Source organism: Perissodus microlepis, chromosome 7 (genome assembly GCF_051167445.1).
Source record: "Perissodus microlepis isolate ML-2025 ecotype Zambia chromosome 7, ASM5116744v1, whole genome shotgun sequence".
NCBI lineage: Eukaryota > Metazoa > Chordata > Actinopteri > Cichliformes > Cichlidae > Perissodus > Perissodus microlepis.
In genome coordinates this window covers 18,416,067-18,432,471 of record NC_140467.1, presented here as the reverse complement: position 1 = coordinate 18,432,471, position 16,405 = coordinate 18,416,067, and the positions used below count along the sequence as shown (strand labels likewise).

At 40.5% G+C, this 16,405-nt stretch overlaps 1 protein-coding gene and 1 long non-coding RNA gene across 17 annotated transcripts in view; one reads left to right on the top strand and one right to left on the bottom strand.

Moving 5' to 3' along the window:
* pparab (peroxisome proliferator-activated receptor alpha b) overlaps nt 1–16,405 on the top strand; it is a 91,251-nt gene that overhangs the window by 8,000 nt on the left and 66,846 nt on the right. For 5 of the 15 annotated variants that reach the window (XM_084933956.1, XM_084933954.1, XM_084933955.1 and 2 more), the window contains exon 1: nt 13,764–15,528. The gene's annotated coding sequence lies outside the window, so the exon portion shown is untranslated. Of the gene's footprint in view, nt 1–8,216; nt 8,308–13,763; nt 15,529–16,405 lie in introns of those variants that run through there. The other 10 variants (XM_084933965.1, XM_084933960.1, XM_084933957.1 and 7 more) reach the window with 3 other exon arrangements.
* Nucleotides 7,591–12,778, bottom strand: LOC146382940 (uncharacterized). 2 transcript variants are annotated; one of them, XR_014800702.1, is made up of 3 exons: nt 12,338–12,778; nt 10,258–10,376; nt 7,591–8,290 (listed from the first exon to the last, which is right to left on the bottom strand). It is a non-coding gene; the product is annotated as an uncharacterized LOC146382940 (long non-coding RNA). The 2 variants fall into 2 exon arrangements; XR_014800701.1 differs by lacking the exon at nt 12,338–12,778 and adding an exon at nt 11,963–12,330.

The following is a 16,405-nucleotide window of genomic DNA, read 5'->3' as shown; positions in this document are numbered from 1 at the left end:
TTTTAGTATTAGGAAACTGAATTAATGAAGCGAAGGTTGTGTGTGAAGCACATTAGATTGTATGTTCTTGTTATATTATATATTATACATTTTTGTTTTGCTTTATTTTATTAAAAAATGAGCTGTCAAAGACAAGCTCCAGAGCCTTAGTCAAGGGCACTAAAATAAGTATCGCTTATGACTGAGTTAACAGACAAAGAGAGCTCAACCATTTTAATTTAAAGATCCTTCTTTATGATTTTAAGGTTGTTGCTGTTTGTTAATTTATTTCAATAATGTAAACAATATACAAAGTTCATTTAGCAAATAAAAGAAGAAAAGAAATCCTATACAAAATAAAGCTAATACATTTCAATATTGCTTCACCTGTTCTGATTCAGCTACATATCGAAAAGAAGAGGGAAGAAGTACACACTTATTTAATCCCACCCCTTTGCCATAAGTTATCAGTCAATATTTAAGCAGCTTCCTTACTGATATAATCTGCAGTAATAGTAACAAACATATTTCTAATATGATTTATGCACCACATTATATCATTATGTTTTTCATATTTAACTTTGCCTGCGCACCAATACCTCCAGTTAATTGTCGAATAAGCATGAATACAATTTCCTAAACAAAGACATCGGCTGAATTTCCACATGATCCCTTTCTTTATAACTCATGAAGATCATATCTTTGTAACTCTTTTTGAACTGCTTTATGTATGTTTATGTTTGTCATCTGTAATTCTTGTTTTGGAAATTTTGCATTTTCTTTTATTCTTAAAAGTAGAAGTTCGATCTCATACAATGTGATATTAAAATGTTGGATTTTCATGTACTTTTTTACCTATTTACCTCAAACATATGTACTATGAGCATGTAGTTAGGTAGATAGAATAAATTCATGTAGTATAAATATTACATGTCATTAATCGGGCATTCAATTATTAGTTTTAATTAAATTTTGCACTTGTTTGCTTTAAAATTTGCAGTTAAAGAGAAGCAGTAATGTCGATCTTTTTTTCCCTTTTTTCTTTAGTAAGTTTTGAAATTACAAAAATTGTTTGGTCATAAAAGGAGAGAGATTGTATTTGCTTCTTTTTTTTCATTGCTTCTGTAGTGACTGGAAGACAGTTCAAAAAAACAAGGCTGGCTCTAGTACAATTTGTTGTGTTTTATGTACTGTAAGGTTTGTGAACAAGTGGGCACTCCATGTATATTTGCTCACTTTCCAGTAAAAGAGTAAAATACATATTCTTCTCTAAAAAGAGATCCCGTTGTAATCTTTCTTGCTGTTGGTATTCATGCTGGTTGTATTCCAGATCAGATCTGAACGGGCAAAGATGGATTTGAGAGATTGCAATTTGCAACCAAGAAAGAGAAGCAGTGTTTTCTATTTTGCTTTTGAAGCTTCCACATGACACGAGGATGAGACGGTCTCAATAAGCAAAGACTGGTGTAAGCTTGCTAGTCAGAAGACAGTGAGCTTTTAGGGAGGGGAGCTAAAACTTGCTTCAGACCGTGGATGTGCTGAGAGACTTTACAGGCGCTGTAGGATGTTGATCAGGAATTTATTTTAACTGACCCACTCTGATGGCGCTCAAAAATAAAACAGAGGTCCTGTAATCCTACTGTAAGGTTGTGCCTTCGCTCATAGTTGTGTTCCGTTTTTTCATGATTGATTTTTTTTTTTAAATTTCATTTTAACACAGGCCTACACAATAGCACTGGCTGTCACTGCTGAATGTATTGTCTCAATCCTGGTGAGCAGTGGTGGTCAGCTTTGTTATGACGAAGCACTCAAAGCTAAGCGGTGTGGAGGTTTTTGAGCCCTCATTTCATGCTCCCCATTTTGCTTTTGCACATTGTGCTGTTCGGGGTCCGGGCCGCGTATCCCTCCTGTCCTGGACGCCCCACTATTGTGAGAGTGAGCTCACTTGAAAATCCTTCAATCCTTTCGAGTGCAAGAAAATCATCATTATTTGTATTGTCTGTAAGATTTAACAGGTCAGCTGAGACAGCCACATGTTGAACACGCTACAGTTTTTCTCTTCACCATCATCTTCATCACCCTCGTCTTTGTTTCATAGTCGGGATTTCTGATTATTTTCCCAGATTTCCTGCCTCTTCTTTCACTGAAGTTTAGTAAATTAGTCATTTTAATCTGCCTTTCTGTAAAAAAAAAAAAACCTCAGATCCGATGGATCCAGCAGATCATGTGCTGATGGCAGTAAATACACTAAGAGGGCACACATTGTATTTTCCTGTTTATGAAACTCTTACATTTCATATTTCAGCTTATAATAACACACTGTTTGTTTAATCTATCATGCCTATATCCCCTTGGTTTTATCTTCTGCTGCCCATTTCCCTTTCAAACAGATAGTTATGCCTTTCTTGTGGGTGTCAGAGATAAAATGGCCAGAATACCACACAGAGGAACCGTTATGGCTGTTACAACTATACACATTTGACATTACATCAAAACAGAGTAAGGTATGGTATAAGTTAGCAACTTGGTATGTTAACACAAGGTACAATGCTTTCACACGATGATGTTAACATATCCCAAATTATCTTTTTTTTCCCACAATGTACCATGAATGTGCTACAGTATAAAATTGTTGGAGAAAGGACAGAAATAAAGGGATGACTTTCCCCTTATTTTAAAAACATAAGTGACATAACGTCAACTCATGAATTTAAGTTTGAATAGAGAAGAAAGCTTGATAAACCAACGTAATGTATTGTAGTAGCTCTTGGGAATGCAGTTTTATCTTGAGAAAATGTTTCCTAGTGTTTACCTAAGTCCTTTCTGCTTTTGTGTAAAAGGAAAAAAAAAAACAGGCATGCATTCATATCTCTCTACCACTCCATGTTGATTAGGGCCAGAAATACCTTTGTTGGCATCTAGGGTAGCAACAGGGGAGCAGATAGAGGAGAGGGGGGTAAGTGCCAGGCTTTCATTCCTGGCCTCCTGGCAGCCAGAGTGCAGGCAGACAGGCTGGGCAGTTAGGCCAAAGTTAAGACAGGACTCAGACAAAAACACCTGATCACTTTAATTAGCCTGAGCCAGTGGTTCTCACACTTTTTCTGGCATGTTCCTCTTATAAACCAGAAAAGTGTACACTGCACATCCAGTTTTTGTCATCATTACCAGTAAAAAGGGTACAGTTTGTAATTTAATGGCATAATGATCAGCACAACAGCATCAGCAAAGTCTTGTTTTCTTTGTTTCCCCATTAATCATATTAATTCAGCTTCTTTTCACTCCAGATTTTTTCCCTGGTCCACTGATTTTAGTATGGCAGGTTGGCAAAGTCTTTCCTGGGGAGAAGCATAGACTGTATACAAAAATGGACTGTGATGCCACCCATTGGTTCAGTGAACAGCATTTTGCCTGTTGCTGTGTTAGTATTTTGAAACCAGACATGGGAAGTAAGAGAACTTTGATTCAGAATGATGTGTAAATCACAAGGAAGGCCTACCTGAAAGCATACCTTGTTCTACTGGGTCTGATTGGCTCTAATTTGGACCCCCATTTACAAAACTATTTTAGTAAGAAAATAAGATTTATTTATACAGCGCTGTTTAGGAATAAAATGTAAAAATTGCTTTAAATATGAAATACAGAATAATACTCGTTTGTATCTTATACTCATTTTTACTCAGCAAGAATTTCAGTGTTTGGGAAACTTAACAAGCATACTATCATGGGATAATGAACCCAATAGGTAGCTAACATTAACTCATTAGCTATCAAGCATGTTAGTTAATAAATCCCTTGACAGAAATCTTTCTTTAGGAAATTGTGCATTTCCATCTTGCTCTTGTTTTATATTCAAACAGTAGCAGCTCTCAGCACGTCCATCAGCAGCTTCAGCCCAATGTGAAGAGTTTAAAGGGTCTGCCGTTGTGTGGTATCTATCTGTCCACTGGAGAAAAGAGCCGTGGGCCTCCAGGAGGATAGGAAGCTGTCTGACTTGAGTGTTGTGATGTGCTGGTCAAGGGAAGGAGGTTACTTAAAGGATATGATGTCTTCTCAGCAGACTAGATGTCAGTAGGAGTCACCTCGACTCCCAGGGGAGAGCTGCCACCAGGATACACATTTAATGCTCTTATCCAGACACTGATAGATAACAGTCAGGATGGGTTCAAAGCAGCAACATTGAGATAATAGAGATTGAGACAGATGAAGAGGCCTTTATTTGAGATAGAACTAGAACTTGAACTTGGCAGTCAGTTTCATTTGGGGCTCGATGGTTCACGTGAATGATTGACCCCTCGTTATTGGGTCAAAAGTGCAACTGTAGATATGTTTGAACATTTTACCTGTTAGGAACATGTGATAGTTGGCATTAAAAAAAAACTAGTTTAAGCTTTTCTAAGCCTGTAATCCGTAGTTGGTATCAGATAAGTTTTGCATGCTGTACTGTACTTGTATTAGCTCTCTGGCACTATATGTGACAAACCGTGTTTTCCATAGCCAGCAAAAAGAAGCAAAAATCAGAGATTATTTGTATGTAATACTTGACCCTGGGCCACTTGCTACTCACTTGATGGACTCTCTTCGATTCCACTATTGAGTTACAAGTCTCTGTATCCTCTTAGCGAGGCTCGTGGCCCCTCCTCGCTGTGTATGAACCTGGCAGGACCGGGACCGCTCGGTCCTTCTTTTCTGTGCCCCATCCCCCACCAGACATAGTGATGGCACTCAGTGCCAGAGACACCCCTCCCTCCCCTCTCTTCCCTTCACCACCACTCCTCTCTCCTCTCCGCCCTCCCTTCCCTCTCTGCCGCAGGCAGACCCAGGCATGGGATCTCCATCTGTGCACAAAGGAGCCTCCTCTATCTGCATACGCTGCACATAAAAGGGCCTTTTGTCATGAGCTCTGCACACATGACCGTCCGCCTTTCACCCCGCTGGAAAAAAAGATCACTCTCTCCAGCAATCCAACCCCACCCCCAACACCAGACTCAACCCTGTCCCCGACCCCCACCCAGTCAGGTTTTCATCTGCGGAGAGAGAGTGAGAAAGAGACAGGAGAGAGAGAGAGAAAGAGTGAGACAGATCTACTCCAAACTTTGGCGAATAGAGACAACCATTAGATGGAGCTGCCTCCATCACTTCTAAAAAATCCCTTTTCCTCTTTTTCATTTCCCTTTTATCATGCCTGCCTTCTCTGTTTTGTTTTTTTGCTTTTTTCAAACTTCTGGGGTCTTTGTTTGTCCTCATTGTGAGGCATGAACGTATTATAGCATCTGCCATGCTGAAATATGAATGTCCTCCCAGTTTTGCTGTCTCCCTTTCCTTCTGCAGTCTCTGACATTTAAGCGGCATTAGTGGTTGGTTGTGTGCCAGGTTATCAACCCCCCCCCCCCCCCCCCCCCCATTAGAGAAGCACAGGCTCAATTGACAACAGTCCGAGAGCTGAGGCTTTTCAGTGCCTCTCATCTCCGTGCCTCCTGCCTTTTAACCTCTCAGTCCCACGCTGCTCTGGCGAGCCCGAGGTATTTGTAATGTGTAGAGATAATGGCAAAAAATTGTCTGCACACGTGAGATCCAAATCAAGAGATACAAGGTAGTGTTCTCTGCCTTTGGGAGACAAGTGGGCTGTATGCCATTTTGGCTACTAAAGATGACACATATTGGTGCTGAGGGATATTGAGTCAGGGTGGGGACGGAGCAAAGACATAGAGGCAGGCAAATACACACTGTCAAGTGCACGAGTCCTGCCACAAAAAAGCGCTTTCCTCAGCGTTTCCTTTGAAACACACACGGCCCCGATGCCTTACTCCCGGCCAAACGTGTGTGGATTTTGGAAAGCCCTCGAGCTCATCTTGCTGTCGCTGCACACAGGCCTGTGGCGGAACGGAAGGATAAGATTGACTTCTCCCTCCATAGCCATGTCCTCCACATGACCCTCTGCCTTACTAAGTTGGTGTGAGAGGTCAGAGGCTGTCACACCATCGAATACGTGCTGTCAACACCTTTAGCTTGATGATGATTATGCTGATGGGTGGACCAGAACATGTTACACCCCATCAGTGTCAGCACAGTTTACCATAAAGAGAGCACAGAGTTTACACAGAGGGTCCCTGAATCACAGACTAGCATTGAAATAATTTTGCGCAAGTGTTTACCCTTCTAAGTGTCTGCGGTCATAATCATGAGGAACAGAGTTGCTTGTTCCCACAAAAGTATTATATAATGAGGCATAATGATTATAATGATGATAACGAGAGTAATAAAAATAAACATTGTTTTTATCACACGCTTGACACGAAATTGAAAAAACACACAATGCGTGACACTTGTAGTCAAAATAGACAAAATAAATGTAGTGTATACTTTAAATGCTCTCTGTGCTTTTGATACAAGCCTCTGCATGAAACTAATAAACCAACTAGTTGTCAACACACAGGATTACAAAAAAAATCTATTTAAGGGAAGGTTATGAAGACAAACGTTTTACACACATGTGTACATGCAATCAAATGAGCAGACTTAAATGACTTTTCACAGTAGTAAGTGGACATTTACTTTTATTGCTGGCATGTGGTCTGGTTTGCCTGAACAGTGATTTATGTCTCAAACACATATTACTTTGCTGTATGTAAAAAATAAATATTAATAATATTTTGCCTCAATCACTGAATTTGCATAAATAGCCCACAGAGTATAGCATCTGTTTATGCAACTGTCCTATAAATCACTGCTTTTCTCCCACATAGATAAACGCCATTCAATGCAGTTTTACTCATCAGTAACCCAAGTGTGATTTCTCTAATCAGTGATTTTTTTTTGTCCTTCTTTTTTTTAATCCATGACATCAATATCAGCTGTTTCCCCTTTTTCAAGGTTGCCAAACAACAGATATCAAAGTGGTAAATATCTAGAATATTTCAAATATTTACTTTTTGTGCTCGAGTAACTCTGTTTTTGTCACTAAGCTTACTTTACTGTAGTAATCATAAGGAGGAAAGTGCTGCAAAGTGATTCGGAAGCTGAAAGGTGTGTGATGTCGTGTTGGAAAAGGCACCAGGAAAAAGAAAAGCACACGTATTGTTAAATGTTATTAGTTACATGTTTTGCTGTTCTCAGTGGAGCAAGGATGCTAGACAGACTGTGTAAGACAACAAAACAGTGCGCACAAAGTGTTTGTTGAGGCAGCGAACCGCTGAGTGCGTATGGCTCTGCTGTGTTGGACTCCTTGCAGCCCTGCGGCACAGAAACAGCCGTTGTGACGTGGCCCCTGAAATGCCAGGGCTGTGCACTCTTGGCGTAGTGATTAGGGAGAACAAAACAAAATGGCCAAGGCTTTTTTGTTGTTGTTTTTTTTAAATAGGAATTAATAACCTGCATGAGAAAACTGGAAGGAAGAGTAGAAGTATGCAGAGACCTGATAGTTAAGTGGACAGAAAAGGAGAATTTACTTTATGTGTCACTGATTATTGAAATTTGTCTCAGTACATTATTTAGTGCTACAGATCAGTATTTTTACATTGCTGCTTAACTAGATAATAAACATTTGGTGCATGTCTAAAAGGGATTGGTTACTACATTGTGATCTCTGCTATAATGACAAAAATGACACAGGTATTATACTCAGTCAAAAATATTTTTTAATTGAATATTTATTACATTGTTACACTCATTCAAACCCTGCTTGTGCTCGTTTCCACCATAAGGCAGTTTTGTTGCATTCACACTTTAAATGCAGATCTTCAGACCTACACAGTACAAAGTAATGTAACATTGCATTCGTGTTGGATTTTGAGCTTTTAATATATCAGTACTAAAACAGTACGTGAAATAATTAACTCACGCATTATACATTTTAATTTTTTTTTTTTTTTAAAAAGTGCTGTGCTGACCCCTTAATGCTGCCCCACTTTAGTGTGGAAATCCTTCTTTTTTATAGCATGTATCACCTTAACATGCTACATTTGATAATTAACGTCTCATTGGGATCATAGTTTTAAATTCTGTATTTTTATTAGAGGAAAAAAGTATTAATTGATATTAATGAGGCTGAAGGTCGATGTTGATTTCTTGCCTAGGCTGCCCTTGCTCATTGCTGCCTTTTCGAAAACGGCCCTGATCCAGGACAATATGTCTGGTTGTTGAAGGGCTGCCAGAAGTAGTTGTTAGTTACAGTTAGGGCGCGTCCCTCTTAGGATAGGTTGTCCACTCTGAGGTCTGATATCGAATAGGTCCATAATTTCCAGCTTGTTCCCAGGAGAAGCTCTCCTTTGCTCTTTTCTCTCTGTGTCTCTCTTCCTCCTTTCCTTTCAGAATCCTGTGAGAAACAGCAAGGTGAGTTCATTCCTGCTTTTGAAAAAGTCTTTATTCCTGTTTTTTCTTCCTCTTATTCTTTTTTTTTTTTTGCTAAGACGAATCGTTTCTTTGTGCATGTGGCATATCTAGAAATTCTGTTTCTTCGCAATATGTCTCAGAAATATTTTGAAATTCAAGATTTATTGCGGTGCTTTTGAATTGTTCTCATGAAAGCACCGGATCAAATGCCTGCTGAGCTATGTGGCAGATGAAGGGGGGGGGGAATCAGTGCTCTGTTTTTGTGCTTTCATATCAGCACAACATATCAGGTAAAGCTGATTAAACAGAAATCAAATACATTAAAATTAAATTAATATTTTTATATATATAAAACTATTTATTAGGAATGAAGTGTTTAAGTGCACCATGTTTAACAATCTAATACTAGTGTAAAAAAATGATTTATACACACACAATGAAGTGTATTATTTAAACCCAAAACAGATTTCTAACAGTTTTTCTCTTACTTTTGAATTTAGTGACAGGTTCATGTTAAATAAATCAACTTGTGTGCGCCGTGACTGAATATCAGTTCTTTATTATTTGTATAACAAAAGGCTGGATGAGCTGCCTTTTGTAAAGCATATTTTTCCACAGTTCATATTAACATTTTAATGTGGATTTTTACTCAGTGAACAAAAAATGCATTTCTGGAAAAGTTTGTTTTTTCCCCTGAATAAATCGTGACAATAATTTACACCAAATCTATAAAGTTCAGGCATTATTAAACATTTCCTAAAATTAAATTAGTATCCCTGGCATTTTTTGGTTTTTAGGCAGTGTGTTCCTTTAACGAAGCTAATATATAAAATAGTCAACATTTATGATAAAATTATTAAGTTTAACTATTAATTAATCATTTATTTATTTGTGTCTTTTTGGGTTTCTGCAATAAGCGGGCGGCATTTTAAGGAAACAAACAAAAGTCCATTCTGTTTATATTCTATAATATTTTGCACACATGCTTTTATATATGCCACAGTGCATTTCAAATATTGATGGATAATGTGTTTTCAAATAAGTGCTCAGTCAAGAGTTTTGCATGTGAAGATAACTTGTGGAAAAACTTGAACTTGATATTTTTGGGAACTCATTGCTGGAAAAATATCCCTAATCCTGATAAAATGATATTCCCAAGGTGCTTTATTCCATAAAATTCTCCAAAGGATCTACTTGTTAGCAGACATTTCCAAAATGATATAGCTGAATTATGTTTCATTATAACTTATTATCGGCTCGCTTTTGCAGGAAATGCAGTGTTAGGTAAGCTCAGCTGTGCAGCATGCTTTCACCTCTGTACTAATATCAAAGTATACGTTGAAGGGAGTCACAGAACCAGATCCTGAACAAGCTGCTTTTTTCTTATCGGTTGCAATCACCAATATTACGATTCTTTTTTTCTTGTATTAGAAACATCATTACTGCGCATGTCTTCTGTCCACCATTTCATTGCACATGCAACCATTTTATGAGCTTCAACATAAAACAGTCTTTTAGGTCAGAGGCCTTGAAAACATACTTGAATTGACAATGTTTACTTAGGAAGGAGTACTTATTGGAAATACGGGTACACGGATGAAGCACAGCCTGCTAAAGTAAAGTTAAAAACTCTTTTGACCGGGGTGTGTTAACATTGCAAATCCTGTGCAGTGAGCATTCGGTCGTTTCTTCAGATTTTTCCACATAGAAATAATTCTGTTTGAGCTGTGCTGCACCTTGCAAGGTTAGCCTGCATTCCCTGTCTGTGCATGCATGCGTATAAATGTCAAACAGACGGAGAAAGTGGCGGTCACAGTCGGCTGCCTAAGGTGACTGGTGGGGGTCAAAGGTCAGGCTGTGTTAATACGACGTGATGTGCTGCCCCGGGACCTCGGTCCCATGAGGGATAACCCCCTAATCAGCATTAGTTAATGTGTTAGTAATCTTTACCTTCTTAAAGCAAACAACAGTGGAACATTCAATGAGCTCGCTTGGCCTCCCATGTAACGCTTTTGACCCAGGGGTCATGGCCTTTGTTCCCTCCTCGATGGGGAGTGCCCTCAAAGGTCCTGGGTGTAATAGAGAAGTTGTTTAGACACGTGCAGGGTTTAAGCTCGACCACCTCATGGACTCTTCTGCTGGAGAGTATACTCTCCCCTCATACAGAAGGGATACTTTGTGGTTAGCTTTTATCCCCTTCAATAAGTCCATTAGAATAACCTTGTTTTTATGTGCCGCATATCATATCTAAGTGTCGACGTTGTAGTGGTTGCTGACCAAGCACACAGCCATCCCTTACCCCCACCCCCCAACACACACACACACAAACCCCTACGCCCACCTGCTAATGCCTCCTCGATGTTTCTAAGTGCAAATATTGTTTGTCTTTGTGGATTCCCTGCCCAGTGAAATTCCATATCGCTTTTGCTGTGCTCATTGTTTTATTGTTTCATGTAGCAGTAGGACGAACGTTCATCCAGTCCACCATTTAAATTCTATAATGCAATGTTTACCCTAACAAATGCCTGCAGATGTCTTTTAAAACACTTTAACGTGCCGTCTTCTGAATGCAATCAGCGCCCGTCAGCAGACAGTTTGTTTAAGCCACAAAAAATGTGTCTTATTTATAACGGCGTTAGACGTATGCGCTGCATTTCTATTGCTATGCTATTTTTATATTTTAACCGCTTCAAAACGGTTTTTTTCTCTGTCGTAAAATTGTGCTCCCAACTCGATTCATTACATCAAATCTCGATGAAACAGAGAAGCATAGTCATACGTTAAAATTATTAGGAGTAAAATAATTGTCAGGCAGAGGCTATAACATGGCGCCGTCTGCCATTTTGTTTCTCATTGCAATATCAATTGGCCTGATCGACCGACTTTGTATCACACAGCTGCAGCAGCCTAGTACTCCAGAAGGAAAGCTGTGGCTTTTCCCTGCCTTTTCTCCCTCCCGGATGTCAGTTAAAGTGCGGCTGCATCGTGTGTTATTGTTAGTGCTTCATCTAACGTTAGTCGTTTTTGATCATTTAATCTGAAAAAAAAAAAAAAAGCAAGATGTTGGCAGTAGTAAGAACTGCTTTGTGCGTTTTGTTTTGTTTTTTTAAACGGAAACCGATTTTATACAGTCGCCTTAAATAGTCTGCATTTGCTTCTAAAGTCCGACAAGTCATGACTCCACAATTAAGATGTGACAGGTAATTACGACACGCAACAGAGGCACAATGTAGCGGCAATGTAGACACGCAACACAGCGGCAAGAGCTGGCAGCAGTCCCAAAGCCAAAACTGTATCCTCAGATGAACTTTATGTCATGCAAAGTACAGTATGCACACTAAGCATAAATTCACAGAGCATGCTTCCCTAAAACTATTGACTAATACTCCTTGGAGTTCTAACATATGCTTTTTTTATTTTTATTTTTTTACAAGCTATTCCCCGAAAATCTTAACATATACCCAAGACATCTTTATACATTGAAGCCATAATGAAGTCATGAGTTTCTCAATTGGTTAAAACGCATGGCGAGATGTGACGTATAACTTGAACTCCTTCTAATAGGATTCTATAGCTCCTGCCAAAGTGTAAGACTAAACTGAGCTAGTATCTCATTTAGGGAAAGGAAGAAAAAAGAAAGAAAGCGAACAAATACCTTGCAGTGCAAAGCAGCCTTTTCCTGCACTTTGTTAGTTTAAATAATATTGGCATTTTTCTCCTCTCTCTCTAATCGTCTTTGGCCGTATGTGTTTCTACTAAAAACCCGTCTAGCAAAGAGGAGTGCGCGGAGAGAGGAGAAGAGGTTTTTTTGTGCAATCCAGCCTGTGCTGCTGTGAGGAAGAGAGAGCCGGCGAGGAACGGGGTGGTGGCCGTGCAGTGAAAGCAGCCCTCACAAGCTGTGCAGCCCGAAGCAGTAGCAACCATGTTAAACAAGTCTCCGTGAGCTCGAGCCCCGCTTATGTATTTGTGCTCTCCAAAGCCAACAGGAAGTTTTCACAGAGTAAAACGTAAGAAAAAGTTTAACCCCCACCTTATGTTTTTCCTCTCTGTCTCCCTCTTTCTCTCTTTCTCATTGTCTCTTGCTAGGCATGAAGTCCCCTCTTTAATACTCAGCAGTTTATAAAGCAGAAATTAATTTTTTTTTTTTTAAAAAGAGAGAAAAAAAATAGCTCCTCAGTAATAAATACACTTTACATATCTCCTTCCTCCTTTTCTTCCCTTATAGAGCTCCTGGTTCAAGGCCGAGGGGGGAAAAAAGTTAAAGCCACGAGGTCTGCCTTTTGCAGTTTTTTAGAACCAGAGCCAAAAGAGGCAGGAAGTTGTTGTACAATAGCGTTACAGTAATCTGCCTCAAATGGAAAAAGCCAAATGCTGATCGTGGAGTGGAGAAGGTGGCAGAACAGACAGAAAGAGGGAGGGAGGGACAGGCAGGGAGAGAAAGAGCTCTAGCGTGTGAGAAGCAAAGCATAATCAATGCAATCTAAGATGGTGGAAACTGCCCTGCTGTTTAGTAGGGTCCCCCCCCCTTTCTCCTCTCCTCTCCTAGTTCCTTCTGAGGCTCACTTATGCTTCATGTAAATCTGTGCAAGAAATTGGTTCAAACTAAATGTGTGGACCATTATGTTATCTTTTTTTTTCGTTCTCCATTTTAAACAAGACAAATCGGCATCTCTGGGGGGGTTTTTGCTAAAATGTTCTCCGAACTGTTGAACATTGAATACCGGGGCATGTAGCAGCTGTTTTTCCTCGAGGAAAAAGCAGCAGAGTCTCACCCAAAAATGCTTATCAGCCTTTTTTGACTTTGTGCCAAAATAGCTGCGAAGGTTCGGCTACAGCCTTTGCTTTGTGAAAGAGCCGGGGCAAGAAGGAGGCGTCCTGGCCATGCGTTCTTTGCCACATGTTACTGAAATTAACACTCTCCGTGCTTTTCTTTTTCACTTTGTGTGCTCGCGTCCCTGTGTGTGTGTGTGTGTGTGTGTGTGTGTGTGTGTGTCATGGTCTATTCTATCCATTCAGGCTGCTCAGGCATGCCAAAGAGTTAATGCACTCTGAGTGTGTGTGTACGTGTGTTCCTTTCAGTGTGTACTTCCAGATCTGTAAAGCTCCACCACGGTAAGAGATGAGGTTAATAATTCAAGGAGATCTCAGAAGTGTTGCATATTTCAAGGATCCTTCAGCGGGGGCAGCTTATGCTGAATGACTCTGTATTCTCCCGTTTTCCTTGCTTTTCTTTGCACTTGCTGATATAGTTGCTGACGTACGTTATAGTGGATCCCAGTATGGCGTGTGAGTGCAGGCACTGAGCCTGCGCGCTGCCTGGGAGGAGTGGATTTCTGTGTCATTCTTCTTCCTCCACCCCTCCCACATTTAGTGCTTTCCACCCTCCCAGTCTGCCTCGCTCTCTTCCCTTCTGTGTCTCCATCTCCCACCCATCTTATGCTCCCTCCCTCCCTCCCCAGACCCCAGTGCAAATACAGTTCCTTGCCGTGTTGGACATGTGATGAAAAAGTGACTGGTTCGCGCGCTCTGCTACACCTCCTATTTCATCATCAGCCGAGCTTTTCTACCCCTTCACTGTATGCATGTCTGTCTCCTCCTCTCGGATTCTCTCTCTTTCCCTCTCTCTCTCTCCCCCTCTCCTCGTCTTCTCTCTCTGTATCGGTCGCTCCTCTCTTTCTGCTAGAGCCACACGCAAGGGGGAGACTTGAGCTCTGCGAGGGGAGAAAAAAAAAAAAGACAAAAAGTCTGCTGCTATTTCTACAGTCAGGGCCTCCCCGCAGCCCGCCCTGCCATAGATGGATCTTTTTTTTTTTTTTACTCACTACTAGCTGGATTTTAACCCTCTGCCTCCAACTAGCTGCACAGCAGCTCTGCAAAACCTGGCAACAAGTGGCTTTTTTTAGGGGCCCTTTTCTTACTTTTGGCACATTGATTTTTGCACCGCTCTGGATTTTTGATCGCTTTTCTGCTTTTCTGTTGCTTATTTTATAAAACTGTACCTCATTTTCCTCTTCTTTTTTTGTTTGTTTGTTTAGTTTTATTAGTTTTTTTTCCCCTTGCTGTTTTTTTAGCCATGTTTATTTGGTTTCTCTCATTTTGGATCAAAATTTTCCAAGGTGGTGTTTCTCCATCTGATGGGCCTTGATCCACCTGGAATGCCAGGGGCGCCATTTTTGACGGGTAACCTGTTTGTGGTGGTGGGCTCGTGGCCGGGATGTCCATGGATGGCAGTCACAGAGTGACCAGTGTTTCAGTAGGGTATACGTGTGCGTTTTAAAGGAGATGTTTCGTAATCCGCGCCAGCGACTGGCGTGAAGTACCGCACCTTGTTTGTATTTACTCTGCTTCTCCTCCTGTTTCCTCTCCATGTCCTCTCTCCTTCGCTGTCTCCTTGTGTCTCTTTCTCACTCTTGTTCTCTCTCTTTCATGCCGACTCGCTCTCGAGGGCAAATGAGTGGTGCGCTGAGCCGGAGCTCTTACTGGGACAGGTGCCAATTGCAAACAAAAGAAATTAACAGGCAATAAGCGAAAAAAAGGGGGGGGAAGCGAATTGTTGAATTGCAAGTTGTTGAGATGTCACCAGTAGCTGTGCACGTTACGTCGCTGCATGACCGGTTTGCATTATTGTTGCGTTACGTTATCAAGTATTAAAGTAAAACAGAGGTTTGAATACTTTGCTTCACTTATTCCAGTGAAGGCATTTCACTTGAGAAGAGGGAGGGAGTAATGTGAGAGAGAAGCATATAGACTTGTGAATTATTCATGTGCTCAGCCAAGGCTGAGACTGGACTGGTTGTGCTATTTGCATGCATCAGACATGCTGTTTGTCTGTTTGCTAACATTCCTCATTCAAAGACTTGTTAACTAGCAGGCGGGCTTAGCTGGAGCCTCGCAGACAGCCTCATGGCCTCCTATTGTTTCAGGCCTCACCGGGCCTGGACCCAGCTGGTGGCAGGCAAGCCATGCAGCCCTGAGCTTTGGGTTGAGACTGTGGTTGAAGGAGGGATTTGTGCTTGGAGGTGAGACTGACGTGGGCACTGAGGCTGGAGCTGAGGCTGAGGCACGGCTGTGAACGGGACAGTCTGAGGGAAATCACGGGGTTATGCAAGAAGCACCAAACTGGAGCTTATGGCTTTCTCCTCTTCTTGACAGAGATGTGGATCAAAGCGGGAAGAGCTTCCGAACCTCACCGGACATTTAGCGTCTTTGCTCTGGTAACTGGTGAGTAATTTTCATTTAAAATATGCCTATGGATGCATGGTTTCCGATGTACTTTATCAATGTGTTTGCATTTTGGGCGTTCAGTTTTCGCAGGAATCCTGTACAAATAAACATCTCGATGAATTTGAGGTCTTTGCACAAAGTTTCTTTTCACCTGAGCGAGCATTTATGCATCTGAATTTAAAGCCCTGCACTTAGAACAGCAGATATCAGAGCGTTAACAGCTATTCTCATGATTTCAAGAACATTTCCCCACTAAAAATTTCTACAAACTCATTCATAGTTTAGCAATACGCACAAAAAAGGCAAAAAAGCACTTTGTTGACCGGATAATCCTACTTTAATGCAATCAGTGAGTAAGTGCAAGGCCACAGTTGTGGAGGTATTTCATATGAGTGATGCTGTCCGAGCTTAGAATGCACTGTATGAAGAGAAGCACGTGGTGCGCTGATCATTTCGATCAGTTTAATGTTTTCAGAAGCTTTTGGAGGACGTCTTAATTTTTACAACTATTTATTTTTAAATGGCAAATTTCTTTGACTTCGTGCTTTTACAGTTTGTACTTGGTAAGCTTATATTTTATTCAAGAAAACGGAATAGAGAATAACTCACCATTTCTTCACCATTTGCTTTTGTATACATAATTTTTGTTAATCGGAGGATTCCTTCATATTTTTTCCCCACTTTTGGATCTATACCTTACATGTCTGAATACAGATTTTACAAGACTTGTGCTTTTGATACAAGCGCTTTACATACAACTACAGATGCTTTTGTTATTATGTTGATACTAATCGCATTTCTCTTGATTTGATGGAAGAACAAACCTGAATGAGCAACAAACGCAGCAGTTTCACCAACAAGAGAATATATAAAA